This window comes from Chroicocephalus ridibundus, chromosome 18, assembly GCF_963924245.1.
Source record: "Chroicocephalus ridibundus chromosome 18, bChrRid1.1, whole genome shotgun sequence".
Lineage (NCBI taxonomy): Eukaryota > Metazoa > Chordata > Aves > Charadriiformes > Laridae > Chroicocephalus > Chroicocephalus ridibundus.
The window spans coordinates 6,062,938-6,079,046 of record NC_086301.1 but is presented as its reverse complement, the minus strand read 5'-3'; the positions used below and the strand labels follow the sequence as shown (position 1 = coordinate 6,079,046).

General features: G+C 51.6%; 1 protein-coding gene across 2 annotated transcripts in view; it reads right to left on the bottom strand.

Moving 5' to 3' along the window:
* Positions 1-16,109, bottom strand: part of SNX19 (sorting nexin 19) — a 129,590-nt gene that overhangs the window by 79,006 nt on the left and 34,475 nt on the right. Inside the window, exons 13-15 of one of the 2 annotated variants that reach the window (XR_010073673.1) lie at positions 11,504-11,596; positions 9,279-9,343; positions 7,978-8,068 (exon numbers count right to left, since the gene is read on the bottom strand). The gene's annotated coding sequence lies outside the window, so the exon portion shown is untranslated. The remainder of the gene's footprint in view (positions 1-7,977; positions 8,069-9,278; positions 9,344-11,503; positions 11,597-16,109) is intronic. The other variant, XR_010073674.1, reaches the window with a different exon arrangement.

Below are 16,109 nucleotides of genomic sequence, written 5' to 3'. Positions count from 1 at the left end.
AGTTTAAGAGAAATAAACTGGCCTTTAAGGTCGCAGGGAAATTCTAGGATGGCAGATTCAGCCCCGCAAGGCTTTTGCGTGGACTTTTACGAAGGGCCAAGGTCTGAAACCCTTGGTTTGCATCCCTTCGCAGGGATGCCAGTCGTTAAGGGCCATGTTTAGCCAAGCTTAAATCCCTTTCCAGTCCCTGCACCTAATGAAATGGAGAGCAAGGGACATTTAAAAGCAATCCGGAGAGCCCAGTACGGCACCAACTGGAGACACAGGGACCAAGGAGGCTTTAGGGCAGCTAACAGGCTCTCTATCCCCTACCTTTAAGATGCAGATAACATTGTGTTCTTAACGAGCATGTTCGGAAGATAAATGCGCTGCCGGTGGTTAGCAGGCTCCGTAGCTCTCAGGACAGGCAGCCCAATTCCCAGTCCCGCTGACGGTTATTTGTAACGCCCCGTTATCAGGCAGAGTTTTCCCTGGGAGGAGCAGGGCTTCGATAAAGCTCCTTGCAAGAAATGAGTAAGCAAGAGGAATTTTCCCTGCTCGCATTGTTTGGGCTGTCAGTCACCCCTGGCTTTGCTGGGAGTAATCCCTGAGCCTAGGAGCGAGCTGTAAATACCACGGCCCAGCGTGTGTCTAAGGGAGGGGGATTCAGGCACGGAGGGTGCAAACAGCTGGATCTATAGACAGCTGTTCTCCACCACAGCACGGTGACTGATGGGGTCTCTCGCCGAGATGTCAGCTTTCGCTAGTGTTTTAGGAAAGATAAGTCGCTAATGACCGCTGTTTAAATGATTCTTGGCAGGGAGAAAAACACAGAGGTCCTTCATGAAGAGTTGCTCTTTATCTGTCAAAATAGCAGCGCCAGTTAAATTTTTTTTTTTTTGTTTCCACGCTGTACGTTGTCTCTGGGGTAGGTTGGGGGATGCACATGGACAGCTTCCCAAATCTTCTAGACTAGATGTTAATGTCTAAGACATGATGGACTGCCTGCTGGAGTCCCACGGCTCTATCTCCTAATATCACCTCTTCCATTTTTAAGCACTTTTCTTTCTGGTGACAGGTGGGGGATTGACAGCAATCAGTTTGAACAGCCACGGGAGAGGCGAGGAAAGCTGCTCCAACACAGAGGGACCAGCTCAGACCCCGCAACATATCCCAGAAGGGTGATTCACACTGATGGGTGGCCTCTGGTCAGCCTGGTTTCAAGCAGGATCCCAAAGAACAGCTCTTTGGAGCGTTCCGCTAGCAGTCTGGCAGGCGGGAGAGCAAATTAAATAACATAACCAATACCTATTCCCCAGGTGGCATCACAAGAAGAAAAAGAAAATACAACAAGCCATATCCTGGTAAGAGAAAGCTTATTCCAAACTTGCATGACCTCAGAAGTCACTCGGTCTTGCTTTCCTATTTACCCGGCGTGTCTCGTGCTGCTTTGGACTTCAGCCTCCACAGTGCACAAGCTTTTGCATGGCAGCAAACCCAAGCTGAATGATTCTTGATCCAAAATGAGTACATAGATGTTAGTAGATAGAAGTTACCATTCGCCAGATGCCTTCATAAGGAGCACGGGAGGTTCCTATGAGGCCGTTGGCATAGACAGAGCAAAAGGACACTGCGTAACTGCAATGGGAAGGGCAGGTTCTGGAGAACCCGGCTCTGATCCCCTCCTGTGTGACCTCAAAAAGGTCACACTTTTCCTCCTCAGCCTCCCCATCTGCAGGGAGATGGATAGCGAGACTGCCCTACCAAGCGGTGAGAATTAACTAGTGCCTGTAAAGCACGCCGAGAGACTGAGATGACAGGTACTATATAACTGCAAACTCTATTATATCATTCCACCATCCCTTTTGCCAAAAATCTGCCTTTGCAGAAGAGATCCAGACACCAAATACATTATTAAGTGAGGATGTCTGACAGTAGTTCAGCTACGGAGAGATGTTAAATAGTAATAATAATGAAACAATACTCAGCATTTGAGGATGCTGGACATCTTCAAAGCACTTCACCAAAACATTAACTGATCCTACACAAAATAAATTGCTCACAGCTGTTAGAGATCCATGAAGTGTTCAAAAGAAATGGATGGAACACCATCCATCCCAGACCATACAGGGGTTGCACGTGCTATAGCGTAATCAAGAGCTCAAAGGAAATAACTTGCAGGGAGTTCAGCTTTTAGTGCTCTCCTGTACACCTCAAAGCATGGTTTATTGTTAAAAAAAGCAGCACAGAGGCCTGAGCTCCCTCCTCCTGACTGCAAAGAAAGTTGTGACAGAGCCAGAGCCTTATCCAAAGTTCAATGTCATACCATTAGAACTCCTATTTCCACTTCATCTCAGCAGAAATAGCTGCGTGCCAGACATCTTAAGGCACCTAGGGTGTTTCTAGCCACAACCAAGAGAACATCAATCTGGCCCTCTCGCAGCAAACACCGCCAGCCCATCCAACAGCCCCTTGTGCACTCACCTGTCTGAACTTAAGCACGGACCCCACTACTGCAATCCCACATTACACTGAAGAACTAAGGCTGCCTCCACCCAGCCAGTTCAGACCCAGGGTCCATAAAAGCGTCACGTCCCTCTCCTCTGCCCACATCTCCCACCCCCAAAGCAGGCAGCTGGGAAAAAAAAAAGTCATTTCAGGTGCATAGCAAAAAGCTTGTTGCTGTAGCTCCCCGGCAGCACACAAGGCACTCAAAAGAGCACCAGGACACTTGCATCTCAATAAACCCAGGAGTATTATTTCCCCATACAATTATTGGCTAGCTTTCCAACACCGGAGCTAGTTCCTGGCCTGTTCCCTGCCAGAGCACAGCACCTGCCCAGGCAGATGCCTGGAAGGACACGAGCGGGGACCCGGCACCTGCAATAAGCATTAAGGTATAAAAGGGTGTTTGTTCACAGAGCCGCAGGCTTTGCTCATTTACAGCGCAGGGCTGAGCACTGCCATGGCCCCATGCTTGCCACTGACCCACTTTGTGGTTTGCCCACATTCCCACAAGGTCCCAAAGAGCGGAGCTCAGAGGAAAATAAGCCCCGAGAAGCCCAAAAAACAACCACCAATTTAACACCACTTTGCCACAGCATTAGGCGGGGGCTGTTTAGTCTGTCCCTTCCAAAAGCGAGGCATCCCAGAGCAGCAGGAACACCTGATCTCATCTCAGGGCAGATGTGCTGGAGCACAGCAGTTGGGTGGAGGTCCAACGGGTGGAGCCCGCCGAGAGCATCATCCCCAATAAAACCTGCAGCAACCAGCACAAACCCAAACTGAGAGGTCCAGCAGGACTTCCTTTTGGGGGACGAGGCTGGCAAAGGAGAGGAGTGTCACCGTGGGAAGAGCGGGGAAGAGGCAGGGTCAGGAATAACACACAGTTCCCAGTGCCACACGGGGCCAGGCCAGGAGCTTTCCAGATGCCAGTGGTGAAGACGAAGGCAGAGCAGGCAACCTCACACCCGCACAGCATTGCGGCAGGACCTCGTACCAGAAACCAGGGAAGCCAAGGCTTGCTAGGAAAGGGGAACAGCAGAGCCGGAGTGAAGATACATTGACACAACCCACATCTAGAGGAAAGAAAAGTGGCTCCTCATTTTCTTGAGTATTAAAGCTCACGGCACGCAGTCCACCGTCTCCAGTCTCACAGGAGTTTTGGTTTCAGCCTGTCGTACCATTCGCACGCCGTGTACTGGAGATCATCCTGCCACACGTCATCAACAACTCCGAAGAATCCCAAGGTGGCTGCATTTAAAACGAAGCCTCCAGTACCCTCCAGGAAAGCCGACATGCCCTCGGTAACGCAGGCAGCGCCCTGTTTAAAGACGAGCTATTTAAAAGCAGTAGCCTGTGGTACTTCGCCAAATCCTTTGCACTTGAGGAGAACACCGTGACACATTTCTCTGGTGCGCCCCCAGTTCACAACACGGCTCAGAAGCAGCAGAGGGGGGGGTTTGCTTTGCAAACCACATTCCAGTGGGGGGGCCACTATGTCTACTGAGGGCTTTAGGCTCTACGAGACAGGAATCACACCCTTACAATTTGCTAACTGGGTCTATATAGATTATTTTAAGGAAACTCTTTAAACACATCCCTCCCGCACACCAGATCAGCTTGAGATATATGCTGGACGACGCGAGCATGGAACAGGGGCTGAAAAGCTCATCCCTGCCTTGCGCACGGTAGAAAATATCCTCACATCACCACACAGCACACCAGCTCAAGATATTAGGTACGGCCTGATATCAAGGAACAGACGGAAGGATGTCGCGGACTCTGTCAAAAGAAACACCTTTAGATGCAGCTCTGTCATTTCGGATCTGCAGCATAACACACAAGGCAGGCTGTCGGCCGGTCACATCGCTGAAGACTGAAAGTACAGCTTAAAACAAAATATATATATATTTCTGTGTGGGGCATCAGAGTGTAAAGAGCCAAGACCTGCTGCAAACCAGCGCTGGAGTGTGTTGGCAGAGCTACATGTGAGTTCCCAGGGCAGCGTGAGCCATGCCCGGAGCCAAGTGCTGCAGCAACGGGTCAGATTGCCACCATCCCTCACCCCAAACACTGCACCCGCATGGTCAAGGGAGGAGAAACGCGGAATAGCAAAGCGCACACAGCACCTGCTCGGGCTGTGCCTGGATCCAGTCAACACTGTCAGCCTCTCACTTAAAAAAAAAAAAGAAAAAGCCACCACAAGTACAGTTTCTCTCATCCAAGCCTCTCTCCTTCCCCCTCTGAGCTCATTCATGGCTCGGGCTCCAGGACAGCTGCCGGGTTGCCAAGTCCCCCCCAGCTCACTGAAGCACAGAGCAACACGATCAGGATGATAGCCGGGCCAGCTGTGAGAAATCACTGCAGGACTCAAAACAACTCAAGACCAAGCAAAGAGGGGAAAAAAAAATAAAAATAAACCAGCAGAAAGCCCCTCACTCCTCCTCCTCCGCCTGGACATCGTGGTCTCATTGTTACCACCATCCTTAAATCGCCAAGTGAGCCCTGGCCAAAATGACAGCTCATTAAGAATATTTAAGATACACTGGGTGGGGACTAGGGAGCCCAGGCAACAGGCAGTGGATTTTTTCACACCTAAGTGATCATTTTGAATGCAGCTCAGGTCAACAGAAGGGACCGTGATCCCGACTGGGACCAGTGCCAGCGGACTCCAGCGTGAAGTCCCCCGGCTCCAGGCATCAGCAGAGCCACGCTGAAGGTCAGGGTACCGCAGGAAGGTGAGCTGTGTGCCTGCAGGACCTGCTGGGACAGGAGGGCTCATCACATTTCTGTGTAGGCTCTGCTTGAAAAGAGTCACCCAACTCAGCAATCCCCAAGCTGAACTCAAAGGCAGAACCCCCTCCCTACAAAAAAAAACCCTTTCTAACTCCAGGGAGTTCCTGCCTCCTGCAACAGAATCCAAACTCATTTGAAAACACCATTTTGTTTAAATTAGAGCACATTAAAGCAGGCAACAATGCCCCTGTCTGTGTTTATGGGAAGCATGTTGTCTTCTCATGGTGACTTGCACAGTGGGCTCCCAAATGTCCTCAACTGACACTAAACATCGGCAAAGGGACATGGAGAGGACGGAGAAGGGCAGGATGTCCGCTCCCTGAACACGTAGGGTCCAGAAACAACAGAAACTCAACGGCTCAGCAAGGAAGATGGGATTTTTAGATATAAATATCCACAGGACCCCCGCTGACTGCAGTTGGGCTGCAACTCTGGCTTGTTCTCCCCAAGGGAACAAGGGCAGGGTGGCAGCTGACCAAAAATGCTCACGCTGGTACCCAGGTAGCAGGCCCTGCTTGGGATACCCCTCGCCAAGGTGGGTGGGCAGAGGTAGGTCCCTGCGCTTCAGGTTGGGATGGGGCTTGGATGCCATAAACACCGGTGAGGGAAGAGCAGCAGCACTCAGGCAGTCAAAAACATAATGTTTTCTCAGCGTATCACCTTGCTGCTGCTCCACAGCCTTCAAGGCAGGTCTTCCCAGGCCCTCTCTTTTCAGCAGGCAGGATGGGGACTTGTGGCTGGCTGATTTCCATGTAGAAGCCATCACTGGGGGATAATGTCATTGTTCCACTGTCTCGGTGGCAGTGCCAGGCCACTCTCCCTCTACACCCTGCTGCTGCCACAGGACCCAAGCCAAGACACAGAAGCCTGGGAATTTCCCCTCAAGATTTTAGATGCCTCTCTGCCTCTGGGGTGGAAAGGGGGCCAGGCTAACATGCCGCCCTGTTGGCACCACCACCACTAGCCCCACAGGTGCCCAGATATATCCTGAGCACCAGGACTCTTAAGAAATGTCTCCAGACCTCCTTCACGCTGTGCTAACTCCATAGAAATAGCAGAGCCCAAATCTGTCAGCTCTATTTAGCCTTGCTACAAGCACATCTGATGAAGCAAAGCCAGAGGTTATGCTCCCCATTACAAAGCTGGAAATAAAGTTGCAAGAGAAAAAAAACACCGCAACCCAAGCGCGAACACAGTTCTAGGCTGTGCCTGTCATCAAGATGCCTCCTGAGCTGTTTCCACCATCATGTCCCTAATGCACAGTAGTGTTTCTGTCCAGAGTGTTTCTCCAGCACTGAACCCTCCCTGTCTTTAGTCCCCTCTTCAGGGCAGCACATTAACCTGGGTGTGTGGCCATCCAAAACACCCAGCCCCTCCCGGCTGTACGTTAAGCACCGTGGCTCGTGGGGGAGAGGAAAGGGACCGGACCTCCGCTGTTCAAGAGGCTCTTGGCTCTTTGGAAGGAGCGATCATTGCACATGCATTTCAGCAAACCCATGGGCTCCCACATCCTCTCAGCACATTAAGAAACAGCTGACTAGCTAGTTATTAGAGAGTCGGGTCCAGATGAACTCCTCCCTTCCTGTCCTCTGCCTTCCAGAAAGCTGGTCTCTCCCTTTGGAGAAGTCTCCCACCTACAGCAAAGGCTCCTGCAAGAGAGCCCAAGGCTTTGTCATTTTTGGTGAGAACAGGAGCCTCTACAACCTCTCTCCTGCGATTCTTTTTCCTCACCAAGCCCCCAGCAGAAGCATCCTGACAGCTTGCTCCCCTCATTTCAGCCCCAGCTCCCTGCACCGCTTCTTCCCACACCGCAAGCTCACCCCCACTGCCTCCAGGTGCATAATACGAGCGTGTTTCTGCCTAAGCACTACTCCCGGGCAACTGGCTTCTTTCTCTTCCATTCCTTTATCCTCAGAGGCTTTGCTGCGCGCACAGAAGACAGGACAGATGTACAGGCTGCTGCAGCCCAGGGTGCCCTGTGGGACGGTAATTGCGGGATGAGGTAAGGCAGAAGGAAGTGGGTGCTCGAGGCTGAAGGGAAGGACAGCTGTGGCTGTTCCCAGGGTCTGGAGCAAGTTAATTGATAAATACCAGAGTTGGACCTGAAGGAAAGCCGGGCATTCACAGCCAAGAAAGCCGAATTGCTTTGGAAGAAGCCTTTGGCCCTGGCCTTTGTTGCACAATCTCTACGCGAGGCACTCGCTGTACTCAGAGAGCAAGAGGCAAATGGGGATAAAGCAAATGCACACCCCCTCACTCAGACTCACGCAGCTCAGCACAGGCCTCCAGCTTCCCACCTAGCAAAAATGCCTCCAAAAGCCGGCGCTGCAGCTTATCCTGTGCAGCTGCCTCTAGGGAACACACTGTAAGAAACAGCAAGATTTCAGCCTCCCGCGGGACTCAGAGAAGTCAGAGGCGCACACCATCCTGTACAGCCAGTTTCTGTAACACTCAGTGCTTGACAGCCTCGGAAGCCTCAGGGGAGAGTCAGCAGCAAGGAGGACCTCAAGCGTTCTTTCCAAAACAACATTAAGCGTACAAACAACTGCTAGGTAAATAGAAACTGCAAGCCCTTTAGTTTGAAGCTTCACAACATTCAGCAACACAACCTCGAGCTTCTTCAGCCACTTGCAATTGGCAATTAATTAAAAGAAAATTCCAGTTGGTGCCTGCCATCCCGTAAGTTCAAGCAAATCCTACCTTATCATGCAAGCAGCAACTCAGATCCAGCCAGGACTTTCTTTGCTGCCATACAGGTAGCTCAGGACACTCCGACTGTTACAGAAAGGGCCTGGCAACAGGGGAAAAAAAGAAAGGTGTAAGTCTTCAGAATAAGCAGGGTAAAACACGCTCACATCATCCTTGCTGCTTCTCAAGTCTTTAATCTCCTAGGTCACTGCCAGCTTCTTACCGCAAAGACGACATCAAACGCACCAAGAGAGCTGCCTCTCTCATCCCTGCCCTGAAAAGCCCAGCCTCACCTGAGCCTGATTTATAGAAACTCCTGGCCCTCACACCCCTGCCAGGCCGGGTTAATTGGAGCCACAAGGTTGCCCTCCTTCTCTTCTGCAGGTGGGACAGCTTACTTTGTTAGCCCTCTTCCTCCTCCTTGTTTCCCCAACAGTCCCAGACGGCCCAGGGAACTGCCTTTTAGATGCGCTTCAAAGCCTCTGTGGCTGACTGATACTGGAAGGCGTGGGAAGCCCTGTATTTTTCCACTTTATCTCAAAAACTTCACAAGGCGTCGAGAACGCCCAGGGAATTACTGTGCGAGAGATGTTCTCTGAGTCACAGCCGCGCACCTGGAAGCGCGCGCCTAAACCACCTGCGCAACACACACACGTTGGGCTTCCCTTCGTCTGCCCACCAAACTACGCGTTCGTTTCAAACAAAATCCACGGACGCGCACTCCCAGCCGCAGCAGCGGGATATAAACGAAGCCTGCGTGGATACATGCACATGTACACACACGCAAAGCACACGTGCGCACCCTTTTGTGTGCAAATTATCTGTCTTCCGTTTGTGTTTGGCTTGGCTGCACGGCCTGCTCTCCCTGGGCTCGGCCAGTAGATATCCAGGCTAAGATAAACACCAGACAGCTGCTGGGAGCCAGAGATATTTTGGTGATTAACAGCTGTGTGGGGCTACACAACCGACCCCCCGCTCCCCGACCCCCACCATCCCTCCAGAACAGGCTGTTTCATTTCAGATTTCTGTTTGTCAGGCGAAGGCTGGAAGCCATCAGAGGAGATGCTCTGCGAAAGGCACAGGTGGGAAACCGGGTGAGGAGAAGCTGTTGCCCAAAATCCCACCCTTTCCCGGGCACGCCGGCCATGGCGTCCTGCCTTGGCTTTGCCCAGCAGGGACACGCGACTGCAAAACTTCAAGGTCTCTCGAATCCACGAAGGAATAGCCAAAAGCCGACAGTGAAGCCCGTTCTTGCGGCGTTCATGGTTTAACGTAACCAAATGCTTCAGAGGGTGTTCTTGCAAGCATTTCACCTTGGGCCCTTTGCAAATGGGCTCTTCTCTTCTAGTTCAGGCATGCACCACGTGCTGGTTTTGTCCTGGAAGAGGAAAAGTTGGGAAATGGAGACAGACCTGGGCTTTGGAATAAGAATGGGGCTGATACACAAGGAAGACAAAGGGAATATTATTACCCCTTCATACAAAGAGGGAATGGTATATGTAACGGGCTTTTCATCCTGGAGAAGGCTCCGGGGAGACCTTCCAGCCCCTTCCAGTCCCTCAAGGGGCTCCAGGAAAGCTGGGGAGGGACTCCGGATCAGGGAGGGGAGCCATGGGACGAGGGGGAAGGGTTTTACACTGAAAGACGGGAGATTTAGATGGGATATCGGGAAGAAATTCTTTGCTGTGAGGGTGGTGAGCCCCTGGCCCAGGTTGCCCAGAGAAGCTGTGGCTGCCCCATCCCTGGAGGGGTTCAAGGCCAGGTTGGACGGGGCTTGGAGCAACCTGGGCTGGTGGGAGGTGTCCCTGCCCAGGGCAGGGGGTGGCACTGGATGATCTTTAAGGTCCCTTCCAACCCAAACCAGTCTGTGATTCTATGATAATGACTGTAGCTGATCATTTCCAAAGAGCATGAGGAAACTCCCAGTCTGGTGCTCTGAATTTCCCAGTTAGAAAGCGGAGCCGCAGCTGTGGCAGAACTGCTGAATGGAAAGCCAGCCCGCGCAGCAGCAGTCTAGGACGCCTTACACATAACTGCGGAGCCGAAGACGTTTTGACGGAGGAAAGGGGCGAAAAGTGGGAAGTTGCTCACAATGCGACTATAAAAACAAAGTCTAGGGATTAGTTAATAATGTGTGGTCTGAGAAAACAAACACATCTCCCCATAAAGACCCCAGTTCAAATAAACTGGTGCTGTTGTCATTAAAACCCACCATCTGCATGTCTGTTTTCCACTGGGTCTAGTGTGAAATTTAAAGGGACCACTGCGTGGAGAAACAGTCCCCCAACGTCATCCTTTGGGACACTTCAAAATCCAGATGTGGCTGAAAGACACCGTGACTTGGACTCATCCCGGCGCAGCGTTTGTATTGAAACTAAACGTATAGAGCTGCAGGTCCTAAGGCTTTTAAGCAGGAAGCCGAAGTTGGAGGCGCTGAGTTACAGCAACGGCTTCTTGTCTTCCAAACGATGAAGCCTGAAAACCCTAAAAAGCCAGCAAATGTAGGTGTGTGGAAAGATGGCTGGTTGTGCCTAAGGTGATTGCCCCATGGGGCTCTCCTCCTCTTCCTCCTTCCCCATCCTGCTCCCAGCTCCCTCCTTGCAGTGCAATAGGTAAAACCCCGGACCTGAGAAACCAGGTCTAGCACGAAAGCCCCCCGAGCTCGACGGGGGAGTGGAGACCTCCCTGGCTCTGCTCAGGTCGCACTTTCATGCCTGATTGCAGTTCATCAAGGCCCAAAGTCTAATAACGCAACAACCGGGGCCGAGAGCTCCCTCTGACAGCTTAACTGATGGTTGTAATTAGGGACTAGCCCACACAGCTTTTCATTAGCGTGCGGCGCAGCACAAGACTTATTATGACTCTTGCGGAGAGACTGCGCTTCACGTCCAGGAAAAAGGCATCAGGCCCCCAGCCTTCAGGGAAAAGGGGAGCAGAAAGGCTTGGTGCAAGCAGGGAGCTCTCTGTGCTCTTATGGATTCCTAAATGGCCATCAGCGGGCATTTGTCAGGGAGGGTAATGATAGGACAAGGGGTCATGGTTTCAAACTGAAAGAGGGTAGATTTAGATTGGATATCAGGAAGAAATTCTTTACTGTAAGGGTGGTGAGGCACTGGAACAGGTTGCCCAGAGAAGCTGTGGCTGCCCCATCCCTGGAGGGGTTCAAGGCCAGGTTGGACGGGGCTTGGAGCAGCCTGGGCTGGTGGGAGGTGTCCCTGCCCAGGGCAGGGGGGTTGGAACGAGATGATCTTTAAGGTCGCTGCCAACCCCAACCATCCTATGATTCTATGATTCTATTTTCAGTGCAGAGCAAAGTTTCATTTACATGGAGTTTGCATTCTGGGTACATCCCAGCACGTTTTTATTTCGTTGCATGTGGCATATTCATCCCCCTGATTACTCCCCAGAGGCTGGTGACTGCAGGCAGGTTCCTGAGTCTCCGCTCCTTTCTCTCTAGACAATCTACGTATCCCTAGGTGAGCCTGACCACCTCCTTCCTCAGTCCGTGGGTCACTGCTTTTGGCTATGATTTGCTTACCAGCCTTCTCTGAGTACTGGCGGAGATCTCCCGCCGCAGTTGCGGTGATGCTGGGTAGCTGGGGTGTCTCTATCACTTCCTCTGTTTGGCTTCCTGAAAAATTAAAAATATTTTCTTACATAGCAAAAGACTAACCATGCTAAGAAATAGGCTCATTTTCTAGGTGACAGGTAGAACAGTGTCCTCTGGGGTCCCTACTTTCTTCCTCCCTTCTGTATTTCCAAGCAGAACCTGCTTCTTTCTCCTACGCTGCAAACAAGAGTTTGGTTTCTGTCAGCTTGATTCTGCAGCTCTGAGTTTTCTTACTCCTGGGCAATGTCTGCTCTTCTCATAGCTGTTTTATAGAAGAACTTGTGATTGTAAATGGCAAAGTGAAGGAAAAGGAAGTAAACTGGTTATTGTGCCAGAATCACTCCTGGCACTCCTCCCATTTCTGTTTTCTCTTATGTTATAAAGCTGGAATAAATCAGAAGTCAGCGGTACACCGGTAAAGCGATGAAAGGGGAGCAGAATCAGCACGCTGGTCCCTTGCACTGGTATAAAAAGGTGTTGTCCCACGCAGGCAACAGTTAGCCTGAATTACAAGTGGTGGGGAAGGAGAATGGACTCGGAGTGTTTATTAGCAGTCATAACCTTAATCAAATAACACTCAAGGATATGTAAAGAAATCTGTTCCACTGCAGCCTCCCAAGCCAAATAAAGGAGTAAATGGGACTTCTATCAAAAATCCCTTTTAAAGCTTAGGCATGTTGGGTTCTAAAAAAAAATACCCCAATTTCTTGGGGAGCAGCCAAAGCTCCAGAGGAGCCACCCAAGATCAAACCAGTGGCCCGTCGCACCAAGCTTCCAGCCTCCTGCTGTAACCATCTCCAACGTACCGGCGAAAGGTGATGCCCCAGGATGAACCTGGCTGCTTGGGACAGGGTGTCCATGCGTGGGAGGAAGAGGTGTCTGTGTGTGGGAGGAAGAGGTGTCCATGCGTGGGAGGAAGAGGTGTCCGTGTGTGGAAGGAAGAGGATGCTCTCGCCAAAGCATCGGCCCTAAAGGCATCTCCCAGCTCAGAGATCTCGGTCTACCCATTCCACTTCTCACAGCAGGAGCCTCGTTTGCCCCCTCTCCCCCATCTACGGGACTGCTTTCATCAGCGTTTACATATTATGGAGAATTACATGGCGGGGGAAAAAAAAAGAAGAAAAGAAAAGAAACAGACTCTGTGTAATAGAGGTGCATGTAAATAATCACTGGCCTAATCCCCTTTGACAATGAAAGATATCCAACCAGAAAACGTTCTAGTCTGTAACTCAACCTGAAATTTAAGCACAAGGAAGTCGTGTCAAAAGGGGACTTGGGTTCCCATAAAAGCCTCTCTACTTCCAGACCCTGGGCCCCCTCGCCAAAAAAACAGAGCAAACTTCCAGACATAACATCTGAGAAGCGCAGGCCTCACAAAGGGACTTGCTAACCTCCGTCGGAGAGACAACCACCAGGAGAACAAGCGGAGCGAAGGAAGCCTTCAAGCCCAGATGAAGTACCTGCCACGGAAGAGGCACGCTTTCCATCAGAGCTCCAGCAGGCTGTGGTACATTATCCCACCAGGGCTGGTGAAAGCCCTCTCAGGGGAGCCATTCGAAACCAAATTGGACAAAGCCCTGGAGAAGTTTCGTGGCTGGAGTCTGTTCTCCTCTGCTCGTGTCCAATAACCCCGAAATCGATGCCTGACAGAAGAATCTAGCTTGATGCACGAAGAGGAGCCTCTGGGCAACAAGAGGTGGATTTAATAACCTAATTGTGCTTTCAAGTTTCTTGCTCGATTACTTCCATCCCACTAGGGATAGCGGGTGAGGTCCACCAGCATTGCACGGGCAGGACCGAAAATATTCCTGAAAGCAGCACCCATCGGCTGGGGATGGAGGGCAACTCCAATGGAGGAGTACTCATCCCTGTGGGAGCTTAATGCCTCCTTTGCAGTCAACGATATTAAAGAAGAGAAGCAAGAAGAGCCAAATTTTGAGCTTCTTTTAAGAGTAGAGGGCCAGGTCAGGAGCTGCCCTCTGGTTTTTCACGAAGGAAGAGAACCTCTAAGATGGCATCGTCTTTTCCAGGGCTAGCAGCTAGTTTGCTGTATTCCCTGTCTCCACAAACCCTGCCTTGCTCGTCCACACCTCGGCAGCTCCTCCTGGACTGCCAGAAACCCAGAGCATATTCCTCCAGCCACGAAGCACCGAGGCGGGCACCTGCCAAGCGTTGGTCAGAGTTCACCCGCGCTGCAATGTCCCATGGTCCATCAGAAAGAGCCCCTGGAGGGGCAGGGGCCTGTTATTGCTCTAGAGGAATCCTGAACTTCAAAAAAGAAGAGCTGTCTCCATAGCACACGCAGAAATTTCCTCCAGCCTGGTTAAGCCACGGGACTAGGGACTGGATGGGGATACGCGAACACCATAACTCAACCATCAGGCCTGTTCGAGAGCAGGTAACTTGCTCATCTCGGTTTCTCCCGTTACCTCGAATTGCATTGTCGCCCTTTAGCTCGAGACCCCCACCAAAAGCAGATCGAACCACTGGAGCACCAGCTTGTGCTCCAGTTGCCTCCATGCCCCTAACAGGTCCTGCCTGTGCTGCCGCTGGTCCGTAACGCTTGCACGCTGCACCCTCTGCCTGCACGGAAAGCAGCAACACCCCGATGAGAGAGAAATATTAAGAGGAAAACCTTGGGAAAACGAGCAGCAGGCTGCAGAGAGCGAAGCTGCTCGATTGCGGGACTTCACGGTTTCCCCTCTTGCCGTGAGTGGTGCTGGCTGCATTTCATCTTTCTTTACCCAGAGCCTCCAGACACAAGACTCCACCGGTATTAAATTCCCACCGCGTGCGACAGTATCCCCCCGCTCCGATACACTGGGGAGTTTCTCTTTGCTGGTTGGGAATTTTCCGATGAGACGGTTTCTCATAGGAAAATGCCGATACACTGAAATCAAAGCCCTTTGTGGGAACGTACCAGTTTCGGGGAATCTTTCATGGGAAAATTTTCTTCAAACCCAGGCTGGAGCTTTCCGTGTGGGAAGGGTGAGCAAGGGCGCTCCGGATCCAGCACCCCCATCACCTGGCAGAGCCGGGACGGGGACATCAACACCCCTCTCTGTATTTTCTTCTCCTCGCCCCTAGGATCTCTCACCGTGAGGTTCGTGCCTCTGCGGAGCAGTCATGAGACTTATTTTACCTCTTATAAATGCTGTAACCCCTCAGGGACACCTGAGGACAGGCCACGAGGAAGGGCAGATCTGGATGTGAAGCCACGCTCGCCGGCACGTGTCTTTTCTAGATCACTTGTCCACCAGCTTTTCCTCAGCAAAACCTTGAGGTCGCCCTGAAGCAGGGCTGGAAATGGGCTCAAGTTTGGGAGAAGTTCCCATCCGCCCCTATCCTGCACAGAGCTCTGGCTTGTGGTGTGGTGCGGTGGGGTTCACCACTGTCCCCCTCTCCACGGTGGCTTTCCCTTGTCCCTCGCAGGCTCTGCGACGGCTGGGACAACAGCACCATCTTGTGCCTCAGCTTGGCCTGGGGAAAAAAATTGAAGGGACAGCCCCAAAGCTCCCTCTCGTGGCTCCTGCAGCCAGCAGGTCACACCAGCCAGGAGCAGAGCAAGTCATAGAATCGCCCAGGTTGGAAGGGACCTTTCAGATCACCTGGTCCAACCATCAACATAACTCTGACAAAAACCATCGCTAAACCACATCTCTAAGCACCACGTCTTCCCGTCTTTTAAATCCCTCCAGGGATGGTGCCTCAACGCCTTCCCTGGGCAGCCTGTTCCAATGGTTAATAACCCTTTCAGTGTAAAAATTTTTCCACATGTCCAGTTGAAACATCCCCTGGGGCAAGTTGAGGCCGTGTTCTCTTGAGAAGGGATATACAGATGTTTCTCTGTACATCCCTTGATGTGCAGGGTTGAGAGTAGGTGTGAAACCAGACCCTGCAGCTCCCCTGCTTCCCAAACCTAAGCATTTTGGAGAAACCACTCCCGGCCGTGGCAGGACATGGCATGTTCGTGCCCCGTCTGCCCCCAACTCCATCCACAGCAGCCTGGGTCCACGTGAGGACATCGTGCAGGTAAAGGTTTATCCTCTGGGTAGGCAAGCCTGGATTTGATAACCCAGACCTGCTGCCACAAAACATGGCGCATTATTTCAGGAGCTACCAGGGTTCACTAAATTTACTCCCCCCAAAACATCTGAAGGGCTGCGGTCCTTCAAAAGAAGTTCAACGCCAAGGGAGGTGTCTCCACCTGTGACCTGCTGCTGCAGTGCTGGGACCCGTAAGCGTTACCCTTACAGGCAGTTTAACTTAAATCGCCAACTTTGGCATTTTAAGGTTGTATCAGGAGGATGCTCACTGCAAACACGCTGTCGCAACATTGACAGCGGCCGCAAGGCTTTCAACACCTGTGGTTTCAAAGCTTGGCGCAGAGCTGGGGGGGATTTTCTCATATGGGGTTGTCCCTATTCTTTCCCAAGTGATTTCTTCCCCTATTGCAACCGTTTTCTAATTTCACATCCTGATGAAATCGGCTCCTTCTGAAGTTTTCCCCTGGAACGATGCAGAGGGCTGACAG